General features: G+C 42.9%; 1 protein-coding gene across 1 annotated transcript in view; it reads right to left on the bottom strand.

The window, feature by feature from the left end:
• Positions 1-10,933: 10,933 nt before the first annotated feature.
• HOXC4 (homeobox C4) overlaps positions 10,934-11,345 on the bottom strand; it is a 2,335-nt gene continuing 1,923 nt past the window's right edge. Inside the window, exon 2 of the mRNA XM_070934949.1 lies at positions 10,934-11,345. This exon is cut by the window's right edge and continues 773 nt beyond it. The gene's annotated coding sequence lies outside the window, so the exon portion shown is untranslated.

Below are 11,345 nucleotides of genomic sequence, written 5' to 3'. Positions count from 1 at the left end.
TAACAGTAAATACTGATGTTCAATACCTTATAGAAAAGAAGAAGAAAAAAGGAGGAGGAGGATGACTTTTGGGGCAATTAAGTCCCTCCCCTAGCTTAGTGGGGCTCTTTCCTGAACCGAAATCGAGGAACAGTAAGTGGGATCAGGACATACAATCCGCAAACACACACACACACGCACGAAAATGATTGGAAATATCGTTTTCATTTCTAACTTTCTGTAAAAGGAAGCATTTTAAGGCGGTTGCCAATCCCACCAAGCTCCTGGTATAGAAAACGGGCCTCCACCATGGAGGCGTGGAACATTTTTCTTTTTTTTTCGGTTTCTTTGGACCGGCGGGTCGGGCACGCAACCTAACAGAAGCCTCCGAGATCCTGGGGCCGATCCGTCAGACAAGTTCAGCGGCCCAACCGAAGCGCTTGCTGCTCAGCTCAGTCCCACCGACCTTCATCGGTTTCCATCCCACGTCAGGAAATTCGCCAGGACGCAATCGGGGCTTTTCCAAAGGCTCGAGAAGCCGAGGCCGCGGCAGTTCCACTCGGTCTCTGCCCCTAAACGCTCGGGTTCCAGTGAAAGAGAGGGACTGGCGTCCTCAGATCCCGTCGGGAAGCTGGTGGCGGACGAAGTCACCAAGCCCTTTTACTCGCTGTGGGTTGGGAAGGCTGAACTTCTTTCCAGGGTGCAGAGATACACAGGCCCGCGCGCGGGACCCCAACCTTTGGACACGATCTGTCTTTTGGACGGGTGTCGATTCCCCGAGCGAGATATTAATTTGTTGTGTGTGTTTTTTCCCCCCATTTATTCATTTCCCCTCTCCCCCCCCCCCCGACCCAATTTAGGAACGAAGCCCCGAGCCCAACTCGAAGGTTTCCAAAGAAAAGAGAAGGGTTTCTACACCTCTGTCCTTTCCGCCCTGGGAGAATAAACCAATCTCTTCCCCGGGCCCTGAAATAGGTCTTGGGGCATGTTTGGGATGAGGCTGGGGACGGGGCTGGAGAGAAGAAGCCAAATCAGGCGCCATTTTAAACCAGCTTTTTCCCCATTTAGAGCGACCTTCTACAAGGTCCTTCTGGGCCTGATTGCCCGCTTTGCATTCATCTTTCTCTCTGTCTTTGTGCAGGGGGGTGGGGTGATTTAAACTCATGTTTACTGAGTGGAGGGCAAAAGCGGAGTTTCATCCAATTCCAAAAACCCGGCGTTCCTAACAATTGTATGGATGTTTCATACCACTATATTACAACAACCCAGGGGCTCTACGATTAAGTTAAACCTTACTAGTTAAACCTGACAGTGGAAGCATGTAGCCAGGCATAGTTGAGAGTTTAGCCCCTGAACTCGATATTGCTTTTAGATACAGGAATGCACCGGTCAACCTTTGCATTATCTGGTCACCAGATCAAATATGTATCAGGCAGGGAGGGCTGAGTGGAAAGAGTGTGGCGCGTTTAGGCTTTAGTAGATCACATTGGTTTAATAGATCACATTTAGTAGACATTTTCCTTTTTTAAAAAAATTACCCTTTAAAGACAAAACAAACCTAGTGACACTGCTTTAAATCTCTAGAATATAACCCAGTCACCTTTAAAGGCCGCCTGGTGTTTTAATTTCTGACTGAAACCTTTGGTCTTTAATCCAAACATAGTAAAACAACTGTAGAACGGAAGATTTCTTATTGCTCCTGATTTACAGAGCAACCTTCTTCTATGCTGGAAAGGGAACCTGGTCAGCTCTTGTTCTCCACTCCTCTCTTTCATGCCACTGGCCACTTCTACTTCTGGAGACCAACTCTAGCAGCCAACTCTAGAAACCTGCTGAGTCTCCTTCATCAACCTCAGAGCCTAAAATACCCCCTGCCTTCAGCTTCTTCCTTATGCCCAGGAACAGCTTCTATCCTCAACCCAGCAAGATGCCAGGTGACTCTCCTTTCCTCTTAAGTGCAAAGGCTGGTGGGCGGGGAGGGTAACCTAGACAATGCCTAGCCCTCTGCAGAATTAAAGGGACTAAGTGGGTGATCTGACAGTTTGGAGGGGAGCTTTCGGACAGGTTCCTTTTGAAAGATGTCCCTGGCCGGGCTGAGAAAATGTACCAAAAGCAAAAGAGCATCCTTATATCGGCACTGGTTTAAGTATGATGCTTCATGATGCCAGAATATTTCTGCCTTTTTCACTAGTGTGCAGTGGTCGATGGGGTGTCTTTCCTTGGAGTTTTTCAGTTGGGAGGGGCTGATCTAGACATATCACAATAGGAGTCTTTTGTTAGGAGGCATGCAGTTATTTATTTTCAATTAATGCACACATTTCATTCCAAGGTCACTCATTTCTCTTATGTGTTCTGTGCTATATATAGAAGGATTCAAACTGTGGCTATGCTGTGGCAAATCCTCCTTGTATTCCAGGAGTCCCAAGTCGGAGGGTGTGAACAAAGTCAAATCTAACCCTATCTAAAAACCAGACATCTGGGATAATCAGATTAATCTTCTTTAGGATATCAGTCTCAAATAATCAAACAGTAACCAATTTCTCCTTATAGGTGGGTCCCAAGGCCAGACTTTTCTGAAGAGAAAGCTGAAGGGAAAGGAGAAGAGGGGAATCATTTTTACACCCAAGTAGGAGTGAACAAATTTTGCAGCTTTAAATTCTTGGCATTAAACCACGCTCTTCCAGATACTGTACATCTACAGGAAAAAAACCAAACCTGATAAACAATAAAAGTAGGGAGCCTCTCTGCCCTAAAAGGCTCAAATGGCCATATTTTCCTACTAAATCATTCTCTTTGGTGCCAGCCAAATCGGTTCTGACTTGTTTGGAGCAATATGTGCTTCAAAAGGCTGGCTCTAATTTACAGGGGAAGGAAAGTTTCTTGTCTGAAATCTGCATCCTGGAGCACCAAAAAGTGGTTTGTCCCAGGAAAACTGATTTTCTACTAAAAGATTCAGAAGGGACTGTCTTAGAAGTGTGACTTTGAGATGGAGGAGATTTTCACGGGAACCTGGACTGCAAAAAGGGCTGTGAAAATATCACCCTGCCTCACTGCCTAACCATTTACAAATAAATGCATTAGTAATTTTAGCCAATATCCCAAACCAGGAGGAGGATTACTGGCATCCCTCCCTGAGTAGCAAAGTTCTTCTACACTTGTGAACCTTTACACAACAATCACATTAACCTGCTGCTCCAAAGAACAAGTCACTCCAAGATGATGTCAATAACCAACTTTTCAAAGCAACCCTCCTCCTTTGTTTTGCAGTCCAAATTTGGGGTTGTGACCCAGCTGGGAATGGAGTAAGTAAATAGGTTTTCACGGGGTTCCTTTAAATATTGCACATAGAATCAAGATGTGTGTGTGTGTGTGTGTTAGGGTTATGAAAAAATGAAGGCTCTGAAAAAAGACCCAGACCCGTTGATGGCATATATGACACTTGGAGCGGGGGTGGGGGGCACTTGCAGCATGACAAGTCTTTTTATGGGTTCAGGAGATGGTGGTGAAAGAACTATGGTTTGTTGGGATGCCTTTATGGGTCAAGGCCTTGTTTGTTGAAAAACTCAGGGCAACAGCCTTGCAAGACTCCTCCATCTTTATTTTTATTTTATTTTGCAAGGCCCGGAAGGAAGCCTTGGTAGAAGGAACCAAGGCCCCTTTCTTTAAGCAAGGATCAGGAGCACTCTCCCTTTTCACTCACACACACGCTCACAATATACAATACATACCCGCACAGGAGTGTGCTCAGTGCAGGGTTTATCTTCCTATTTTGTCCTCCTGCTCTTTACTGCCTCAGCACTCTGTAGATTTTCTGGGAAGCTGAGCCCTATTTTAATGTTAGGCAGACAGGGAAAAGGCAGAGAAGGTCCCCCCCCCCTTCTAGGCTTCACCTACATAGATGGGTAAAAGACCAAGCCATTGAGAGACAAAAGGGAAGGGCTATTGGAGTTAGGGAACCCTTGCTCAGATGGTGGGCGATGGAGGTGATCAGTGCCAGCCTACAAGGTAAGGGGGAAAGAAAGCCTGCTTAGGAACAGACAGGGAAAAGGAGCAAAAAAAAATAAAATGTGAACTGCACATTGCCCCATCATTGAGGTAATATTTGGCTGTTAATGACCAGTGGAGAAGGAATCCCATATTTTTCATTTTTGGCTGCTGTGGCTCATGAGGTCTCGAATCCAGCATTTTATCCATCACTCTTTATCCCTCTTCTTAATCTACATTGATCTTACCTCCAAAATCAACGGGCCCATCTTATGGCTGATCTTGGTTGGGTCAAGAATTTTGCCAGCTTTTAAGCAACTGCAGCAAGCCTGGGGCCTTTGGTAGGACTCCTGCCAACTAGGGTGCCTTTCAAAGCTGTCCACCACAGGACAAAAGGCATTGTGCCTTGCCTTCCAAACTCCCTTATGTAAGGAGATCCAGCATCATCCCTCCCTTCCCCCCCCCCAGCTACAATCCAAAATCAGAATGTTCCATCAAATGGGAAGCAGGAACTGACTCACCCACACCAATTAAGCACCTCTGAAGCCTTCTAAGCCAGACAAAGGTGTGTTCCTAGAAAAGGAGAGTTGTTGGCTAAGAGTGTGGCAGCCAGCTCCAGGACAAACAATAGCTCCACTTTAGCCTTCCTGGGAAACACCTGCAGGTCAAGAAAAGATAAAATTCTCGGAAGAGGCAGAAGGCCAGCTATAAAATCAAGGAAGGACCAAGACCAACATTCAGGGAAGAGGCGGGATTATCAACTCAACCCAGTCAGGCAGAGTAATAGTGATCCTCGGTATTCTCCCATCAGACTATGACTAGATGATCTTTGTGATGATGTCTCTTATTACTGCTGCTACTACCAGGGCATTGCTTGGTATCCTCCATATAGCTCATCAGCTCTAGAAGACCTTGCTTAGTGACTCTATGGGATGGTGGGAGAGACTTGTAGAAATGCAGGCGACTGGGTGTTAAAAGAGTAAACCAACCATCTGGGAAAGCTTCAGGTTATCCATACCCATCCTGGTGACCTGCAGCCATGGTGGGCTTTAAGGACTTATAATTCTCAAGAAGCCCACCTTTGGGCTGGAAGTCATAAAAGCGTTCTGCAACATATATTTGGAAGGGTTGAGGCTGAAGAAGCAGTTCTATAGATTGTAGGAAATGTGAGCTAGAAAAAGATGCATTCACATTCAGGAGATTCTCACCCTTTCCCTCCTCCAGGTTGCCTTGTTGCTGCCTGTGGCAGGAGCGAGAAAAAGAAAAAAAAACTCACACTGTTCATAATTTACAGGCTTATAACATTTATGAACAAGTGTCCAGAGTGCAGTGAGAAATAAATGATTCCTTTTCTCCGGTGATCCTGGGACTTGAGATCACCCAATAAAATGGTTCCATGGTAGTTTCAGAAAATTATGAGTCACATGTGGGGGGTTATGATTTACTTTAGTGAACTCAGAGAGGGCCACTAGTTTAGAGGAGCATCGAAAAGGAGGAGCTAAATTCATGGAGATATTTAGCAGGAGCTATTGGCCTATTGCATTTCCATGTTCAGAAGTTGTCTTATCCCAGAGTGTGTGAGGCATGCTTGGAATGGAAGCCAAACAACATATTTCAATCCCAAACATTACTTTCCTGTTAGCCAGGAGTATATAGTTGGCTTGAGAATTGAAGGTGCCTTTGTCTGAGTTAGATTTGGGTTAGATGGCGGTGGAAGGATGTCATTGCACTGGCTCAACCTCTCAAGAGGAAGAGTTTTGTTGTTTCCTCTGATCAACTTGGGATCAAATCTTGCATTGCAGGGTGTGCCCCAATTTTTACTTTACTGAGGCCTGATAATTGGGTGTATAGAACACCCCATTGCAGTCTAGTAGTCTTCTCTTCCTAACTTTTCTGTGAGTTAAATCATAAGTCTCTTTATCCCCGGTTCATTTTTTTTAAAAAAAGAGAGAGAGGCTATTATTGTGCCTGTAAGAATTTGACTGTCAAACAGGAACTGTTCCTTTTCTCCTTTTATTTTTTTATTTTTTACTTTAGGTACATTAATACCCCTCCTATAGCAAATAAATAAGAAAGGAGAAACTGAAAACTTATCCTGTCATTGTAAATAGTAATAATAGCAACAATAAAAAAAACTCTACATACCCAGTTCCATATGTTACAGAAATAGGTATGTATCTGGCTATGTATGAATGCATGTAAAAGCAGATGCAGGAGCTTTATAGAGGAAATATTACTCTCCCTTTTGGTTACAGCTGCATTTGGCTTGCTAATATTGCCCTGATTCTTTCTTTATAGAACAGAAGCGGAAGGTAGTTTTCCATCCAAAAAAGTAATATACGTGTGTGTGTGTGTGTGTGTGTATAAATAAATAAACAAACACACACACAAAAAAACCCACACACATGCATATGTACAGAAGTCACAAAACAACAAAGGCCAACAATTTTGCCAGAAATCAGTGCCATCACCATAAAAGCTATTTATTGGCTGTTTGCTAGGAAATACTACTCTTTCAGTAAAGTCCCAAAATGTTTGGTTTGGTACCTTGCCCATCAAAATAAATCAAGGCGACAGATTAGGAAGTACATAAAACTATATCTCTAGATAATGATATACGAGACCACAATAAATATAAGTTACATGTTGAAGCTGCTGGCAGTTATGGTTGGAAACCCGTAACTCATTCATTTAACCCTGGCGGAATGTTTGTCTTTTAATTACAATTAAACAGCGCACTTGAACATTTTTCCTCCCCCCCCAAACTGTACGAGGAGAAAGAAACAGGAGGGGGAAGGGAGAGATAACTAGCAAAGCAAAGAATCTAGAGCAGGGACTGTAGAGGGGAGTTATCAAACTTCTGGGACGTTTATTTGCTTAAGAAGCTAAACTATGTAGAATACCAGGGATGATTAAAAAAAAAGGGGGGGGTATTGTCTTTCTGGACAAGAAGTTTCTTTAAGCCCTCTCCATTGCCTCCAAGGAAAAAAGAAGGGGTCTCCCATGGCCTGCTTTCCCAGGATGGAGGTCCCCATTTGGCTTCCCTCTCAAGCCTCTTGTGCCCTATGGAGACCTGATCAAGAAAATGAAGGGAGATGACTTGGAAAAGTTTTTCCACGTAGCCTGGGCACTCGGAGGCTGTCGAAGAATGCACTGAGTTCCTGACGTTCCTAAAACACTCCAGAAATATTTCTACAGGGCTCCTGCTTTTTAACTCCACCCCCACCCCATCCCTGGGGGGGGGAAGGAAATAAAGGAAATGTGGGGGGGGGGGGAAGAAGTACTGAACAACCTGAGCTACCTACCAGGAGACAGGAAGGAGAGTCTTGGGTGCTGTGGTCACGCCTGCCCAGGTAAGAAAACGAAAGCTTCGGGTGCAGATCCTGCCACAGTAGGAAGAAAACCTCGCCAACACAACGGAGCTGGAGGCCCAAAAGTACAGCCATCAAGCGAACCGCTGGCCTGCAAGGGTTCCCTCATTTGGCAGCCAATGGCCAGAAGCTTCCAATCCGGACTGTTCAGGAAGGTCTCCCCCTGCCCGGCTTCGATTACCAGAGGGAAGCTTGGACCAGCTCAGAAAAACCGGCTTCCCTGATCTGGTTGCCTTCGTCCAAAAGAGGAACTGCCTCTTGCACGCAGCAGAAACCCCAAAGCGTCTTGGCGCACCTTAACCGATTTTTTTCCGCTTTGCCTCTTGGCGTATATATATATATATATTTCTTTTGCTTTGTTTTTCTTTCCTTTTCTGAGTAAAACCTACGTATGAAAGATGAAGTTGCTTATCTGGTGAAGTCGCCCCCCCCCATAAATAAATAAATAAATAGGCAAGCGACTTACTTGACGTTGGAAACTTTGTTCTCGCCTGGACTAGCCCGCTATAGGAACCCTTTCAAGTTACGGGAAGGAGGGGAAACAAAGTAGGCAAGGCTTGGCCGAGACTTCACCCTGCCTGCTTTTCTCTGGAGTTATTTTGGTGACAGCACCGACCGATAAAGCGCATTGAATCTGCCCGAAGCCCAACTCTCCCCGCTTGCCTCCCCTCCCCTCCCCGCTTGCCTCCCCACCCACCCACCCACCCGGCTCTATTACGATGGAAAATTTCTTTACAAAGAGCCGAAACAGGGGCCATGCCTTTAAGTTTGTCTAAGGCGCGTTGAGAGGTACACGTTGAGAGACTTCACTCAGGTCACGGGGGAGGCTCAGAGGTCAGCCTGAGCCGTTAAGAATAAAACTGCTGGCCTAGAAAAGTTGTCCTCTGAGTGAACCCACTTTTTCCCCCCTTTTCCCCCCTCGAACTTCAATGAAGTACCTTTCAGGCTCTCGACATGGAAGCTGAGAAAGAAGAGAGAAAGAGGGAAGCGGGAGGTGGGAAAAATGGTGGGATGGAGGTTTGGATCTCTTAACATTCTCTTTTCTTTTTACTTTTCTTTTCTCTTCTCTCCCCCCTCCCCCAAACTCCACACCTCTTCTCGGCTTGCCTTGATAAACATAATCTATGTTTGGGGGGGGGGAGGGGAGAAATTATGTCATGGCCATGTCTAAATTAGATTATTAACAATAAATATTAACAAACTAAAAGACTCTGATTGCAGAAGGGCAGATTACAGAAGATGAAAGAGTGAAAGCGAACTTCAGGGGGAAAATAAATAAATAATCCAGGAGAGGCTGGGGGAAGGGATAGAGCACTATAAATATGATACAGCCACATATTTAAATAAGAGGTTTACTGGAAGGTTTTAAAAAATGAATATGCAGACTATAGAGTTGCAAATGTGATCGATGATCCCCCTTGTTTCCCCCACCCCCCCACCCCTGGCTTCCTAGGCAGACTCAGAGAATGCTCCCAATACAAAGTCCCTCCACATTCAGAAACTGATCTTGGTCACAAGGTATCAAAGTGTGTTGTGTATAAGTGTGTGAGAAAGAAGAATGTTAAAACAAACCATCTAGTACAATACAGGCACATCCATATCAGAGTCAGAACACTTATTAGTTTAAGTATGGAATATCAATGCGGGTATGTGTGAGAGTATCAGTGTTGCTTTTTTTTTTTTTTTTTTTTTTTGCAAAACGATGACCTTTCATTTTTACCATGAAAAACTATTTAGAACTTTGGAATTCTTTTTAATCCCTTTATTTTTATCTCTTATTTCACAGAGGGCCTATGTATGAAAAGTGTGTGTTTACGTTTATAAAACCTTTGGGAAAAACTGAGTGTGCTTGTCTTCTTACAGCAAGATACCAAAAATAGTATATTTGAATAAATGATTTTTTTTTTAACTGGGAAGCTGATAAACATACACACTCGATATATTAAATATGTAGCTGAAGTCATGCACAGTAAATCTCGGCTGTGTTCAATAGCATTTCCTCAAAAGTTAGTCTGCACAGGACTGCAGTCTGAATGTTTATCTATTTTCCCCTCTTGATCTATAAAATAAGGTGGACAAACAGGCCTGATCGTGTGATAAGGAAACACTTTAATTTATAATTCCCATACATTTAACACATAAGTCTGTATTCTTTACTGGGAATAGTAAAAATGATGCCATAGGTTTTCGCCTGGCTGCTCTGTCAATCATCTCTTCAACATACATCAGATGGATTGAACAAGTAACAGGCTTGAACTGTCATCCTCTTCAGCTGGACCTCAAGTTTCTTTGTGAAGTGGTTTGTAAATGAATTTGGATGATTACTACTAGGTTTAATTATTCCCCATTTAAAAACCACAAAAATTCTACAATGGCTGAATAATTTGAATATGTCTGTCAGTCATTTCCTGGGTGTTCCATAGGCCTTGGATGTGAAACTGATTTTCTTTATCATCATCAGAAGGCTATAGTAACATGCCCTTCAAAAATCATTTTCCCTAATCTTTCAAACTCCTATGTCAGCTGAAATGTAATATATATATTGTTGTCTGATTCACGATCAATGCTATAGATAGCCCACAAATTTTGCACATAATTTAAAGATAACAATATATGCAAATAAATTGATTCTTCTGCTCTTGCAACCTAACTAATTTCTGCTTTCAGGTTATTAAAAGATTTACCCAATGCAAGTAAATATCCTGCCACTACCATCTAAAAGAAGAGTTGAAAAGCATAATTTGATCGCTTACTTATTTTCCATTTTCAGGGCCTGCTGATCAATAGGATAATCAGTGCACTTAAAAAGGCACTTGCTAAAGTATCTATCTTATCTATCTACAATCACAGTAGAACTATTCCTTGTGCAAACACATCTGTGCTACATTTTTTCCCAGTCACCCTTTCTGCTTCCCCTCAGAAAGTAAACATCTCCAGATTCTCTACAGCACTACTCTTTCTCTCTACTATCTCCAATATATGCTAGAAACTTAGTTAAAGTACAATAACAAGGGGTAAATTTGAGCTAAAGTTGTTTACAGACAGCAAAGGAAAGCAATTAACTCGATAACATGATTAAACCAAGGGAAAGAGGCTCATGTACCTATAAAATTTTAAAAACATGTTTTAAAAAAAGTAATGCACAAACACATCCAGAATCAGCTGAATCTATTTCTAATCAAACACACGTGTATACCTCCAGGGCAAAGATTGCCTGGTAAAAGTGTGAGTTCAAAGACATTGCCCATCTTGTGATGTCACAGAGTAGAAGGGGTGCAAGTCACAATTCCTAAAATCAATGGCAGATTGACAATTTAGCTTCCATGGCACTAGACTTAAAAAAAAAAAACACCACCACCCCACACCTAACTACGGAAAGTTCTTCAAACTTAGCTGGAAAAGGGTATTTTTACTCAGGTAATTCTGCCCCTGCCTATTCTCCCAGCATTTTATTTTTAGTAGCAGGCAAAAAAGCAAAATAACTCACCAAACATTCCAGAGTCAGTCTGTGTCACACTCACTTGTTTTGTTTTGTTTTGTTTTATTGAACAAGAGGACTTTCACATATACACTTAAAACTCATTTATTGCAGGTTTACAATGATCATGTAAAATTAGTCCAAAAACACAAGAACCACGACGAAAAGCCAAAAAAATAAAAAATAAAAATCTACCCACTGATTTTCCCCCCCTTCAATTCGCTGTCTAGCTTGCTCTCCTTATCTCTTGCTGCTCACATTGAACTAACCAGACGTTTATTAGTTTCTACTAGCTCGTGTGTGCCATCCCCCCTTTTCGTAAAAAAAAAGAAAAAAAATCTTTCTCCACATTTATACAAGAAGAAAGAAAAGGAGGAGGGGGAGGGAAGCCTTCAATGGTCCTCTTTTTTTTTTGTTCTCCATGTGTAAACTCAGAGAGCAAAATAATTACATTCTTTCCTTGCCTGTATAATTATTAGCATATGCCCCGATTTTTCATCTAAAACAGAACATTTAGTTCCCCAACCCAACAC

The sequence above is a fragment of the Pituophis catenifer genome, unplaced genomic scaffold (genome assembly GCF_029215685.1).
Source record: "Pituophis catenifer annectens isolate HBS135680 unplaced genomic scaffold, rPitCat1.0.hap2 SCAF_2, whole genome shotgun sequence".
NCBI classification, from domain to species: Eukaryota; Metazoa; Chordata; class Lepidosauria; order Squamata; family Colubridae; genus Pituophis; species Pituophis catenifer.
The sequence above is the reverse complement of the archived record's forward strand: the minus strand, read 5'-3'. Positions and strand labels throughout refer to the sequence as shown.